Source organism: Cariama cristata, unplaced genomic scaffold, assembly GCF_000690535.1.
Source record: "Cariama cristata isolate BGI_N322 unplaced genomic scaffold, ASM69053v1 scaffold39441, whole genome shotgun sequence".
NCBI lineage: Eukaryota > Metazoa > Chordata > Aves > Cariamiformes > Cariamidae > Cariama > Cariama cristata.
In genome coordinates this window covers 32,667-48,057 of record NW_009598717.1, presented here as the reverse complement: position 1 = coordinate 48,057, position 15,391 = coordinate 32,667, and positions in this window count along the sequence as shown.

Below are 15,391 nucleotides of genomic sequence, written 5' to 3'. Positions count from 1 at the left end.
GTTGGAGTGGAATTTTTAGAGAGCAGAGGTCTCTGAAACATTGTACTGGTTCGGGCTCATTTGAAACATTTCCATGCCCACAGAAAGGGGATCCCCCTTTGAAACACACACAGGCATTGGGGAGTCCGCCTGGGACTATATCAAAAACTTTCAGTAGTTCTTGCTGCCTCTGTACGTGCTTACCTCCCGTTGCTCTGACCTGGCAATGTTTAAAGCTTCTCCCCCTTGTCTCCCCACCTACCACTGCCTCTGATGTGCAGTCTCTGTTAGATGCAGGGGAGGATGGCGTACGCAGCCGTGGGCTCTACGGGGGGCACTGAGCAGCCACGGCAGCAGCCAGAAGCACGGAAATCTGTCAGTGTGTCCCGGTGGCTGGGGGAGCCGTGAAACTTCAGTCTCCATCACGGGGCCATCGCCAAGTCCCCACGGCCCGTGAGCAGTGCCTACCCTGGGGAAAGGGCCCCGGCGCTCCCCCTGTCCCACACTGCCAAGGGAGTCCCTGCTTGGAGCTCTGCGCAGGGAACATCAGGATTTGGCCCAGGGTTTTCCTGTTGGGTTTTTACAGCTGTGCTGTTCCCACAGCCAGGCTGAGTGCCCTAATTAACATTTTTCAGGGTGCACAAAATTCTACAGCGGGTCAGGTCACCCAGTATCAAGGGAGAGTGCATTCAGATCCGTGCTGGGGCTCTCAGCTGTTTGAGTAAGTGGACGTAGCAGCACTTCTCTCTGTCTCAGTTAGTTGGGGCATGTTTTCTATTTAATGTTCAAAAAAGATGAACAACTGTCCCCACCCTTCTTTCTCCCTTTCTCTAAGAAAGTCTCCTGGCAAACGTGCATGGGAAACTCAACTGGGGCACAGTTAGTGCTAGAACAGGGAAAATAATGATTCCTGGTCATGCTCTAACACTGGGATTGCTGCAGGACCTTCCTGCCTCCAGCTCCAGAGGAGTGCAAGTGTCTTTGTGCTCACAAGAAGCTGTCTGACTCCTCGGAGCTCAGCAGAGCCCTTCCCTGGTGCCGCTCCTGTCTCCTTACACGTGCAATTGCCAGCACTCCCACTCAAAATTCCCGTAGGAACGCTGGTGAGCAGCGAGGGAGGGAGGTGGGTGCAGGCTGGATGTGTTGCGGTGTATGCAATGGGAAGCATGAGGCCCTGTTTGTGCTTTGAGAGCCACTGGGGACAAAAGGGAGTGCTGGAGGGAAAGGGAAAACTTCCAGAAGTCACATTGAAATTGTTCAGTGATCTGGTTCTTGGACTGCTGTCTGGTTAAATACCTTCCTGTCTGATGTGATGAGGACGACCAAGTTAAATATTGGGGGAGCGGGGGGAGTTTTCTGAGTGCTGCCCTAAGCCGTGGCATATCATACATTGTATGGAGTGTAGGAGTCCAAGTATCTGAATTACCTTTCCTACCCTTGGAGGTCATGTTTCAAGTTCTGGAAACACTCTGCCAGAATTAAACACAAAGAGGAGGCATAACATCCATCCACAGTTATGTTTCTGTCGGATGCATGCAAGTAGTATAAACAAAAAATGACCAAATATAGGTTTGGTATTTTGTTAACATTTAAAAATAATATTTAAAAACAACAAAATAAGTTTGTTGCTCATAAGAGGTCAAACTGTAATAATAACTACAGAAATAATTTTCTAAAAAGCAGCAATTTAGAAAGCGGATTTTATGTTCGAAAGAATTAGCAGTTGATATCAGGCTCAGTCACTGAGATGAAACCGGCACAGTAGTGAAGGGGCTGAGATAGTATTCAAAACGAAACATAAACCAATATATTGCCACTTATGTTTTCCTCTTCTGTTTAAACACTGAAGCAAACAGTTTTATCTTTTGATTTCGGAACTTATAGTTTCCATAAATTCATACATTAATGAAATCGCTAATTTATGTAGTATATAAATAAAAATTTGGACTCATTTTGGATGGTGTTGGACTCCTGCCTGTCACAGTAGATTCTAAGTGCACGTGTATGTGAAAAGGATGTAGGTAAGGATCATTTTTGCGGAACTGACTTTTATATATGTGGGCATCTCTGATGAGGATGTGAAGCACATCTGATACTCAGGCCTGATCTCGTGAAGTGTTTTGTTCCTCATTCTCATTGATTTGGGAGTTCAGGACAGCTAGTGTTTCTCAGAATCTCTCCTATAATAAAACATCTTTTATATAAAATAAATGTAGTCAATATTGGAAGAAGGGCAGCTTTAATTCTTGTAAAATTCCTGTTTTCCTGTGTATTTTGTTTAACACAGTACTTGAATTCTAATTGATTTACAGTTTAAGGGTGCTATTTGGTAAATACATTCCCTTCCATTAAGATACCACCATGACATTGTGTCCTGCGACAAAACTGTTTAATTCTTGAGGGAAACTCTTCAGATCTAAGCGCTAGTGTTGGTTAAAGCACATACGTGGTAGCAATGATGATGATATTGTAAAGCACTATCTTGCTAATAGCTTTCAGGCATTAAGGCAAATAAAAATGTGCCAGATTGTTTTTGAAGCATTAGATGCAAATTATCAACAGGAACATATTTCTGGACTGAATGTGTGAATTAATTATGGACACATTAGGAACTCAAAAATATTTTTTTAACTTTGATGTTTGTAAAGCATATTCCAAGTAATTGCTCTTTTAATGCAGAAATGAAGGTACAACCTTCATATATTTACCCAGTGCTTGCTTCAATATCCAATTCTATGTGGACTTGCCTTAATTAACAATATGTGCTAGACTTTCATTTTGCAGTGACTGGCTATTGTGAAAGACTAATTTTAGGGAAAAAAAAGCTAAGTCTACTTATTTTAACAGATGAACAACATATATGGTGTTTCCACGCGCACATGAGAGCCTTAATCCCGCCGTGTGCGAGTGCCGCGGGCTGGCCGGAGTCCTGCCGGCGCCACTGCAGGAGGCTTCGCCCGAGTGGAGCTTGCTGCTGGCTTGGGCTCTTGGGCAGAGGAATTTGCTTGCACCAGTAGGTCCTCGTGTTATTTTGTCCAACTGTAAGCCCTGGGTTTCTATTTTTTGTGTAAATTATTTTTAGCTTTAAGCACTTATGCAAGTAGTTAAATAACTTTGTAATGAATATAGTGTATAAAAGGCTAGAAATGTTTTGTTTTAAAAGCCACACTACTTAACAGCGTAGTTAGGCTGAAAGCTAAATTGCCATTGCTAACAGACAGAAGCAGCTCCCTTTACTTTAGTATAAAGAATATTGGCCCTTAATATGATCTACTACTTAATTGGTTTCTTACTTTAAAACTGGTTTCATAACATTACATTTTTACTGTCCCTTCCTTTCTAAGGCTGGAAAATTCATTACCCAAAATCTTAATAATTTTATCCAGTCGTACTGTACAGATGTGACCTCTTGCAATTGTTATCTATGCATATTTGTTCATACAAATTACTCTGTTTCATCAGAATGTATTTTGTTTTGCTTGTTTGTCTACCAGGAAAGAAATAACATTTCCCTTAATGTATTCATTCACATATTCCTTTTGCATTTTTCATTTCATTTACAACTTGGTAATAGTAGTTCAGTTTTCACTGACATTTTTATAGCTGCTATGACAACATTCCTGTTTTGCATGATACATGCATAATCGACTATGATCACAGTTTTACATTGCTTTCATTCTTTCTTAACTGTGTTAAGATTCCTTACAGCCTCCAAACTCAATTTTCGTATGCAGTTGTGATTACACCTGTTTAAACATTTTCCTGCTAGTTTCATATTTATTCATAAAGGGAGCAGTTGATAAAACACCTTTTCTGCAATCAGTCTGAGTATTAAGTGTGATGTTTCTTCAAAGTTATCATTAGCAAGCACCTCAATCTATTCCCAGCCTTTCAACATCAGTTAGGCAGTGTGGCAAAAAATGCTGGTTTTCAGGAAACTTTGCCCTGTGTAGCAGTGATTTCTCTGAATGTGTAACTTGTTCTTCATTTTTATTAATGCTATTAACTGTGAAAACCCTTGTACGTTTGTATCTAAGAGTCTGCAGAGATGCTTTCTGCCCGTTTCTCAGTTATTTTATATGCGTTTGGCCATGTATCTCTAAGTTCACAAACAAATTTCTTAGCCTCTCTTAACTAGTCTTGAATCTGGAAAAGAAAGCAAGTTCTCACCACATGGGGTTTGGGTTCTCCCTGCAGATGGCAAAATGACTCTACTCCTTCCCAGTGGGGAGGTCAGCACCCCTCTGTGTCCTACTTTCAAGGAAAAAACACCAGAATATTTCTTGGGGGTGGAGGAGGGAGCAAACCCTCTGTAATTTCTAGGTGTAGTCTTCAGACTTCATATAAATAATGTTTTCAGGAAGTTGTTCTTCTCCTTGTGGGAACTGTGGGACTAATGTCTGTATCAGTTCTGTCGTAAAATCTACGTGTTGATGATTTCTTCATGTGAGCTTGTTAAGAGACAACGGTTTTATCTGGAGAAAGTAGATGTTACCCCTATTTCTTCTTTATTTGCCAAACAAATTTATTGGTTTGGAAACATCAGGTACCAGTACTACCTTTCTTGAGTGACAGAAAGCTCTGTGCCTTTTTGTGAAAGATAGCTGAAATATGAGAAGTGAGTAAGGAACAAAGGAATGAATGTTTAGTGAAGCTGGAAAAACCCATACTGGGTTAGTTAGGAATTAGTTTAGGCAGAGTTATAAAAGACTCCTTTTACCTCTTTGGGGAAACCTAGACAAGGTTCCAAACTGTTTCCAGTCATAGGAAAATGGGAAAAGAAAGAATCTAATATTAATAAACTATAGTTAAATTCCTTTTCTATTAATAAGATTTTGGATTTCACTCTTTCTGAATATCTGGTTCAATATTCAGTACTTCTGAGGATTGGACTTGAAATGTTTCTTTTTCTTCTTCTTTTTATTATGGAACAACCCTCTGATTTTGAATCAGTAAGGGTACTGGCGTACATATGCTGAAGCCTAACTATAGTTATCAGAGAAAAATAGTTTGTCTGTATGTTGAAGGTCCAGATTTGTTCCTCCTGTTACTTGGTTGACTTCAAAGAGAGAGAGAATTGGCCTGTTGCCTTTAATTATAGTTCAAACTAAACGGCATGCTTAACCGTGGGGAAGATTTAATCTGGTCTCCTAGAACAAGAGGTTACCAACTGACATGGCCCTTAAAAAAAAAATTATTTCTGTTTTGTCATAGCTGGCAAGGAAGTCAAATCACACACAGCCCTCCCTGTATGTTCCGCCTGTTTGGGGTACTGGCACCTTTTTTTCTTTTTTCATTTGGGGAGGAAAACTTTTCTACCCTGAGGTTCCTTACAAGTGATCCCCATGAAGGAAGCCCATGTAAATTATTTAAATGCTTTTACCTTTTTTCAGTGTTTCAAGGCTCCCGGCACAGATAAAGCCTTTGTATGAATGATCTCTGTCATTTGCACCACATGTGCTTGCTTGCGTGTATAGCAAGTTTTTGTCGCAAACTCCTTTTCATTCAGTTTATTACTAACTTCTGACAGCTTTGGGCCTTTGTAAGAATCAGAAAGTTTTTTATTGAATATTTTGAGTTGGCAGATTCATTGTGTGCCATTTTAAAAATTAAATTTCTTACTAAAAAATAAAAAACTTACCATTCTTGTGACAGCCATTAACCACTCTGTGATTGCAGAGTAAGCTTGAGGAAGAAGACTTCAGGTTGTCCCTGTCAGACTTCCCTGCAGTAATGGCAAGCTTAAAAGAACTGTCAAATCATGATTTTAAAAATTAAGAAACTCTTTTGTCCCGCCGTAACTGAAAAAACCCAAAGAAACCATGTGTGTGAATACCAATGGTCGCCAGAAGACACAGCTCCAAAGCAGGCCAAAACACCTCACTGGTCATGGTGTTTTCCATAGTCCTCTTTTCCACAGTCCTCTTTTCCACCAGTATGCTCTCTTCTGCCTCTCCTCTGCTTTGTGTTTTGTGCTTTGTCCTGCTGGCACAAACCCAGGGACAGATGGGGTGAATGAGGTGCTGACCCCATGGGGAGGAGTCGAGCCTTTTTACCTCCTGCTTCCCCCCAACCAATTTGGTCTGATCTTTCCTTCTTTTGCACCTCCTGAACTGGTGGAGAAGACGACTACAAAAAATGGCATTGAAGGTAGGAAGTACACGACACACTTCGATGTGTATAAATCGCTTCTTCAGTCAATCATAGCCTACTTGAGATTTAATCCTGCCTTCAGATGCACATCATCCATTGTCTGGTGGACAGTCAAGGCCCTTGAAAAATGACCAAATCTTTTGAACACTGTGCATGTAACTGTGAAGTGTTTAGATTTTATGATGACTATATCTTATTCTGTATCCACAGGCAAGTTTTTTAGCATGGTTCAGGCTAGGTAGATCCATTGGTTTTAGGTTTTGCTCCAGGTAGAGTCTGGGTGTTTTAAAGGATCAACATCAACTAGCACCGCTGGTATGTCCTCTGCTGTTACGTTTTGCACGCATCAGCTATCACGTATTATTGGGGTATGGACAAATATTTCTTAAACGCCATGACTGTGAGTTATATCCAGGAATAAATATTGGCAATGAAAGTTAAATGATGAAACCTCATGCAATGAAGACTAACTAATTCAAGCTGGGCCAGATATAGATAGCTAAAGTGGAAGGGAAGAAAGTATTGCAGTGACATTTTCTCCTTTTTTAACTTTCTAGTTAAGATTTTCCCCTTTTTTCTTTTTCAATGGAGAGAATTTCCTTTGGAGGCTAATTTTAATGTGCCAGAAACGGAAAGCAACAATGTCTGTGTTAAACCTGAATGATGAACTTTCAAGGGATGGGGAATTTAAATTATGAGACATTAGTTGCTTGGTTAGTTTACTTTATATTGCATTTGAAAATCTAGAGGGAGAATGTTACATTTTTTAATCTAAGCCTTTTTACAATATATGTCCTTTGACTTGGTTCAACAAAGAAAAATTAAAAAAATACAATGAAAAAGCAATCTATAACCTTTCTTTTCTTTTTTTTTTTGTAGTTAGAATAATTAAAAAATAATGACCTGAAATATAAGTCTGTAGTGCTTTTAAAATTTTCTTTCGTCTCTTAAAAAAAAGGAACCATATTGTACTACCCCATAGTTACACAAAAATCCAATACTACAAAAATACTGAAGGTATTGGAAAAGTTAAGTATGTTATTAGAGCATTATTAAAAGGAAAGCTAGGTTCTTTTCATGTTTTCACTGAAACTTGTAAGGAGTTTTTTTTTTTTTGTAAGTGTGTTAACGGTGTTAACATCCACTGTCAGGACATCTGATGCCCAGGTACCCATCATACTCTTTGACTGGGGGAGACTTCCATGCAATGCATGCAACGCAGTAAGCGTTCAACTTTGGATGCCAAAGAATCCATGTAGAGTTGATGTGGGGGAAACTCGCTATATATTTTCTGAACAGCCTGTTTTGAAGCAGAAATTTGCAATTGCTTGTAAATACTTCACTGCCAAGCAGCTCAAGATGGTGAAGGTTAGCAGTTTTGGAGTTCAGTGCAGACATTTCTTGTAAACTATTAACTACCGAGTGGTTTGTGTTTTGTGCACTAGTAGTCCCTGCAATCTAAACAGTAGTCTGCAATTTTAAAGGAAATAGACATTTGTCATGCAGGCTAGGAGGCCAGATTTCAAGTAACAAAAAGGTGTGGGTCTGTTACCACTAGAACTATGACTTAATACTCTTTTATTATTAACACCTGAAAATATTGAGGTTTGTTTTTCCTTTCAGTGGGAATACTATTAGACCATAAATGTACAAGGTGTAATTATATCTATCTTGCATCTTTAGTCTTGTTTGAACATGACTTACTAGGAAAAGAACTCTGGAGTCCCAAAATACCTATATTAAACAGCCTAGTCAGAGAGTTTTCCCATTTTTCTAAGCTTAAACTAGGGAAGTGGCTGCCATTTGCAGACTAGCAATACAGTAAAAGCACATCATTGTATACAACATTTTATTTGGACAGCTGTATAAAAATGGCAACACACTGTGAAATCCATTAACAGCAAAACATGTTAAATACAGCAAAATGCATCTCATGTGGAACGCTGAATAAGAAATTATAGTCTGAGTTTTACTAGCTGGTTATCAGAGTCTGTCTTGAATGAAGAAAATTGAATTTTTTTCCATGCGTCTGCCTATAATAACAGTGAATGCTGTACAGTGGGTTTTGAAACTAGTGTGCACCTGTAAATTTTTGCCTCACAGACTTTTCTGTAAGGTTTTTACAAATCTAATCTTAATATCCAGGAGGAACCCGGGGAGACAGTTTCCACTCACGCAAGTAGCTCTTACTGGCACATCAGGGCCCACTTGCACTCACTAGCATTACTCAATTCAGAAACATTTGTAGGGGTAAGTTTTAGGGATGTAGGAGTAAGAGCTCAAACTGGGAACAGATGGATCCTTCCCCCCTTGTCTCCTTGCTGGTGCCAGTGAGGACTGGCCACTGAGTCTTGACAACCAAGAGTAGGTCCTTTGACTCGTGTGGGATTTCTGGGGGTACATTTTACTGTGTATCTAGTAAGACTTCTCAGGGTTAATCGAATAGCATTTAAAAATTCAAAAAACCTCTTGTGAAGTATTTTGCATTTCCGTTGTTCATCTTGTTTAACTATGAGATGTTACTCATCAAGATAGGATGCCATTAAGCATTCTGGTAGAGAAAGGAAAAATGAGTTTACTCTTGCCTGGTAGAAAATGAAACAGCCATGTTAACTTTAGCTCTAATCATGAGATTAAAAGTCTAATGGGGAATAATATCATTTTCAGTCTTCAAAGCCAGCATCAATGACCTTTGGAGTTTAAACTTTAACAACCTAAAGATTTCTCTTCTAGAAGATGCAAAAACCAGTCTTTTCCTTGACAAGGAAATGAAAAGTCGATGGATAAAGGTGAGCACAAGTAACCGTACACTGGAGCAGGTTAAACGACTTTTGGTCATATTCAGTACAACTTGTGAGAGGTTGTTTCCAGGCTTTATTGTCCAAGCCACTGACTGCTCTGAAGGGAGCAAATAAATCCAAGGAAGAGCCACGGGTCTGGGGGACAGCATGGGGGCAGCCCCGCTCCTCCGCCCAGCTGGCTCCAGGGTGGCGGTGGCAGCTCTTGGCAGTGGGGCTGAGCATGCACGCCGCTCGCCCTGAGCAGGTTTGCTGTCGTTCTGGGTTTGTTTCCTGTGTAAGAGCGCTGGAATTTCTTGTTTCAGTTCCTGTTTGCCGCGTTTGCGAGCTCAGGCTGTTGCTCTTTTGCCAAGCTGGCAGCACGCGGGGGTGACTTCCTGCACAGGGGATGTAAAAGCGATTCTCTGATTCTTCCTCTGCAGCCATTGGGAGATAAAAGCCAGGACATCGGGGACTGCAAAGAAGGAGCCAAATTATATTTATAATATTAAAGTGAGTGCATTTGTGGTTTTGCCATTCTCCAGGGTTTTTCATAAGTAGAAAAACATGAATTAGCATTTTCCATTTCCATATATTGACTGGAAAAATAGCCTGCTCTCAATTAAGACCTATAGCTTTTGGGATGTATGCAACAATTTTATAAAATATTTACAGAAAAATTTGCATTTTACATGGTATTACAGTTTTTCTTGTGTTTAGTAGAAAGGACTTAGGCCTAAGAGAGGAAATCCATCCAGTGTACCAAAAGGGAAATAAATCTAAAATTAGATTGTTAGTATTCACGACAAGGAATGTCCAGCGCTGAGCGTTACCTTCAGTAATTATCGAAGGTCACTTTCCCCACCAGCTATTTGTTACAGCCGCTGAAAGGACCGTGCTCCCTATGCGGAGCTATCGCTATCCCTTTAAAACTGCCTTTGGAAGCGATTGGAGCTTTGTGCTAGACAGATAAGTAGAACATTTTTTACCAAATGTAAATGCGCACTGTAAAGAACATAGCTATTTCCTGGATAATTTGCAGTTGTATATTTTATGTTAATTTCACCGAAAATATTGCACCCCTGCCAGGTTTAGTAGAGGCTCACTGTGATAGGAATAATTTCTAGCGAATCATTTTTTTTCTTCATTTAAGATTTGGCACCTTTTTAAGATTTTAATAATAGCAACAAGGAGGAAGATTTAGAACAAGTGAAACATTAGAGCCAAAGAAATTCACATTGAGAGCTAATGTAAAATAGCAAGAATAATTGCATGGAAAACAGTTTCCACAGATGTTTTTCCTTGTAATGTAATAACTATTTACTAAACTGTTTATTTTAGGCCCTCGGTTTACAATAAAATATTTATACATGCTCTGCTGTAATAAAAAAATATTGACAAAATACTATAGAGATTTTTAAAAGACAATTAGTATTTCCCTGTCTGGAAAGTGAACGCAGGAGAAGCAGCACCAGCCTGTGCCACGCTTGCTGAGAGGAGGTCCGGGGTTAGCAGCAGCATCCCTTTCGGGTTTGTCAGTGTTCGACTTGGCTAACCAGGGAGGCTCCGGACCTGTGGCAAACCAGAGGGTAACTTACTGAAGAATATGAAAGCTAACACTCTAAAACCTGTGGAAACATGCTTTTCCACTTCATTCCAGTAAGAAAAACTTTATTCCATTCCTGACATATTATCAATAAAGTTATGTCTTGTCTAAGCAAAATGTGCCTGCTTTAGGAGCAGGTTTAAAGATCAAGATGCCAGAATCCTGAATCTTGATCATAAAGCCGGTGAGGTACAGTGACTTCTCTGAACTACTGCCTGTGGCATGTTTAAAACTAGTGCTTTATCCTGACTGAGCCACAGCTGTCATACACCTAATTCATAAAGTTACTCAGGTGCCCATAGAGTGTGTATGCTGCATTACATAGGGGGTAGCTGCACCTACGCAGATAGAGCAGTATCTTAGGGTACTGAAATAATAAATTCAGCACTATTGAAAGGTCTACAGATTCTGCTTTCCACACATAATCTTACAATGTCTGTTCTTCTATTAATGCCTTTTAAAATCTTGAACACAGGGCAGTATCCCATAAGGAACTTCGGTTCCTCTGCCTGCCAGTTTCATAATGAGGGATTTTATTTTTTTTCTTCAGAAGTTATTGTACATCTTTTACTTAACACCAGACTGCTGGCACACAGGAACTTTAAAAAGAGGCCTCCAGGACAAAAGAGAAGGTACCTGTAATTTCATGGATACAGGCCCCGCTGCCTGTTTGCATTTGAGCACCACCAACATGTTAGAGAAACCTGAAGTCTAAAGTCTGAGTAAAGACTGCATGGCTGGATCTGAACACCCAATGTTTGGGAAGCAGGAGGGTTTCAGTATCTAGATCTGAATCCATATTTAGCAGTTCAGGCTCTACTTTCAAGTAGACAATTCCCTTGAGTTTCCACACTAGCAAGTTGTGAGCTTTATCATTACAGAAGAAACAGGGTAGCTGCCTTGTGAAATCATTTGAAAAATGAATTTAAAATATACCTATGAACCTCATTTCTTGGTGAAACTAATAATGCTCACCTCTTTAAAAATCAGTGGTGTGATCGACTACGCAGATTTTTGTCGTGCTGGGTTATAACGTGCCCAAAAAAAAGAACAGCGCAGAGCAGAAAACGGCAAGCATGAGAACTAAAACTGAACAAAAGAGGGAGCTAAGAAATCTAAAATGCTCATTTTTAAGGCAGAATAATCATGGTTGCCAGATGCCTTTTGTTGTAAACAGACTTTTTTCCATGATTGACCCTTACATAGAGGCCAATGCACGCGAGAGGTTTGTGAGCCTTGTACCGTGCCATGCAAAACCACCACGTCCCTTTCCCGTGGTTTGCCCTTGTGGAACCTAGCCACAACAGCTTTTTGATAATTAAAAATTGGCTTTACCTATGAAAGTCTGGATAATTTAATATCAAACTTACAATAAGAAAAATTGATGGTGTAATATGTGCAATATTTTCTGTAAATTAAACCAAAGTTGGGTTCTTGGCTTTTAGCCCTTTCTACCTTCCTGCCTGTGAAATGTTGATCCATTGCAGAGTGCTGCCAGGTTATGCAATAATTTCAATGCAGCTCCTTTTGGGTCATCGGTAGGGTCCAAAGCTAGCATTAAGGAAAACAAAGGAATTTGTGCTTGGAAGTCAGCATTGCTCTGCACGCACAATTTTTTTTTTTTTCAAGGACTATGTTATTGTGTAAGCTAATGATTTTGTTTTTAAGTTGTATTCTCAGGGGCATAGACATACAGAATAATCAAGGATGTACTTTTAATACCAATCTTGTGCAACGTTAGGTCTCTGGTGGAAAAATGGGGCCGAATGCAGGGCTTGAGCCTTGGATTAACCCCTGCTTGGAAGAACTGTTGATTTCTTGGTGCTGAATATATTTGTAAATTGATATATGTTACCTATGTGTAAATTAGTTCAAATGAAAGTAAATTAGCCAGTTCCCTTCCCTTGTGCCTTTTAAAAGGCCACTTAGTGTTTATCATAGTAGAAGCCATTATCTCTGTTAGTAATTTTGAAAATGAAGTACATCTGCCAGAGTTCTGCCCTTTGTTGGCTGAGCCCAGCTCACCTGTTTGGCCATCCCTGCTTCCCCTAGCCTCCCTTCTTCGGGAAAGCTCAGCTCACAGCTCTCTGTCCCCAGCTCAAACTGTGTGTCTCTTTGACCGAAGTGGGAGTCCTGCAAGGGTATGTAAAGCAGAAATGTGGGATGGGGTATCTACTGCGTGGGTCTGAGAGGAAAGGAGAGTGTGTTTTGCAATTTTGAATTGCCTTTTTTTTGGCTATGGAGAGGAGTTTAGAAATTTCCCACTTAAATTGGGCAATGTTATCAGTACTTCTGCATGGAAAAGTAGCGTATTAAGAGAGGTAGATAAAGGAGCAGAGCAAGAAAGCACATGTAGAGGAAGACTGTGGAAGGAGTTCTTTTTTCCTCTTTTGAAAACCCATGTGGTATGAGTTATAATGTAAACTTTTTCAAACTTTCTCCAGAAACATTTACCTAGTATCCCTACCATACCACTGCATGTAATGAAACAGCTGGCAGAGTGTGTTATTTTAATAAAGCATTGGCTGTTAGTGTCTCTCGTACTGGATGAGGAAAGGAGTTCAGAGGAACAGATATTGCTGAAGAATCTGTCTCCAATTTTCCCTTGGAGCTGCACTTCTAGGGTTTTTAAAGGTTTATGTATTTAACAGCGCAAATCTTCATTTTAGCTTTTCATTTGCTGCTCAGGATTTTTATTAATTTTGCAGTGTTTATTTAAGTTGATCTAGCCCTTTATATCATTTCCAGCTTGAAATATTAGTTCAGAGATAAGCTTTGTTAATAAATGCTTAATCTTGAACACTTGTCTTATTTGGTAAGAATTATCTCTGAGAAGTAGGCAAAGAGAAGTTGACTGCTGTGGTTTTAAAGCAGCTGTAACTGGAGTAGCTCAAGTACTAGTTTACAAAGGTTGGCATCCCTTCAGTTTGCCATCGCAGCAGCTGGACTTCATTAAGTGCTGGTGTTAATTACTGGGAGAGCGTTGGTTCAGTATGCATGCAGCAACACTTGGGGTGACACACGAAATAGGAAAAGGGTCACCTTGAAAGAGAAGCTTTTAAAAAAAAAAAAAAGCAGGGCTGCTGCTAATTTTGTAACTGCATTTATTTCAAACTTATGCTGCAAACAGTGAAATAAGCACAATTGTGCAGTTGTAAGGAATGTCTTAATTGCGTCTGCCATTGATGAGGCTAGGAAGGAATCTAGGCACAGCACTAGGTTAACTTGCCCCATAATAAAGGAAGATGTTAATGTCGTATTTTCTGTGTGTGTGGCGTGAAAGAGAGAGGGGAAATTTTTTCTGTATTCTCCAGTGTGTTCAAGCCATATACAGTACGCTTTGAGGAGGAATTATTAATAATTCTTACACTGTAAATAGTATTCTATGGAGAAAACCTGTTAAGGGCTTGTGTCTAAGGGATGTTTGGGGATGAATGTCATGGAGAATAACATAAAACGTGTGGCAGCGTAAAACAAGTATTGCTTGGAACTGTTGTGTCCTAAAGCTGATGACATTCAGACAAAGCGAGCCAAGTCCAGCCCTGGTGTAAGCAGCTGGTGGTGCACCCAGCCCAGTGTCCCACCACTTGCTGAAGCGAAAGCTAATTTTTGTCCTTGTCTTTCACCTGGCAATTGTCTGGATGCAGGAGCTGGGTGCCTGGGCTGGAAGGGGTGTGTGCGAGGATGTTGGAGGAGAATTAGGTTATTACATTTCCTCCTTAATTCTTCATCAGGGCTGCCGCCTGTATTTTCTACAGAAAAATCAATGCATTCTGATTCTGTAATTTCCCATGGTGCCTCGCCGGGCGCGCAGCGTGCCGTGGGAGGTGACATATCCGGTCATGGCAGCTTGAACTCTTTTTTCCAGTGAAAGAATTCATTGGAATTTCACAACCTTTGCATGCTTTTGTGAAAACACTCATTTGTGTTTGCGCCAACCTGCTAATGGCGGATGCCGGGGCTTGCGAATCCCACCTACATTCGGTGCTCGTTATGGCATGGAATGTGCCGTTAATAATGCATCTGTGAAACTCAGCTGCGAGGGAGCCAAGTAATTATCCCACCGTAGCGTTCCCTGCTTCAGTGTCATCACAACTGGGGCTTCATTAAAAGTCCTAACAGTAGAGATGTTGTGTGGTGCAGCCTGTATATATATTTTTTCATTTAAATTATCAGCAATGCCATGGCTCAGAGGTAATTTGACTTTTTGAAACCGTGGAGCCCCTGTGAATTTCCTTCCTCCTCTCCCTCTCGCTGCTGCACCAGCTGATCAGCCCCAGAAGAACAAAAGGTTTATCTGAAGCTATGAAGCATATATTCACCAGCTTCTGGCGAAAAAAAAAAACAAAAAAAAAAAAATCAAAGTACTCCATTGAACATGTTAATACTGAGCAAAATGCACACAGCCAGACACTAAACCTTTACAGGGATTTAGGCATTTGAAAAGTGATACTCTGATCAGGTCTTGAGTTAGTTTCCTTAGCATAAAGTAAAGCAGAATCATAAAATAATATAGGTTTTTAAATAAATGGAAAGCTTAACATTTCCCCCCCTTTTGTTTTATTTCTTTGTCTGGTTTCTGTCAGTCAGGCAGTAACAAAATCTTGGGCAAAGGTATGCTATAATGGAACTATTTTCCCTTTTTAGTATCATATCCTTCCAACAGAAAATACAGTATGAACCTCTGGCATAAAAATAAACGGACATGAAGAGCAAAAGCATCTGTGGCTCCTTACAGGTCTCTGAGGGAGTTTGGGATGCTTCTAAAAATTATTAATCTGGTATCTTCTTCCTCCTTGTTGTTGTGGTTTTTTGGGTTGTTTGTTTTTTGTTTGTGTTTTTGTGTTGTTTTTTTTTTTTTCCAATTTTACCACCC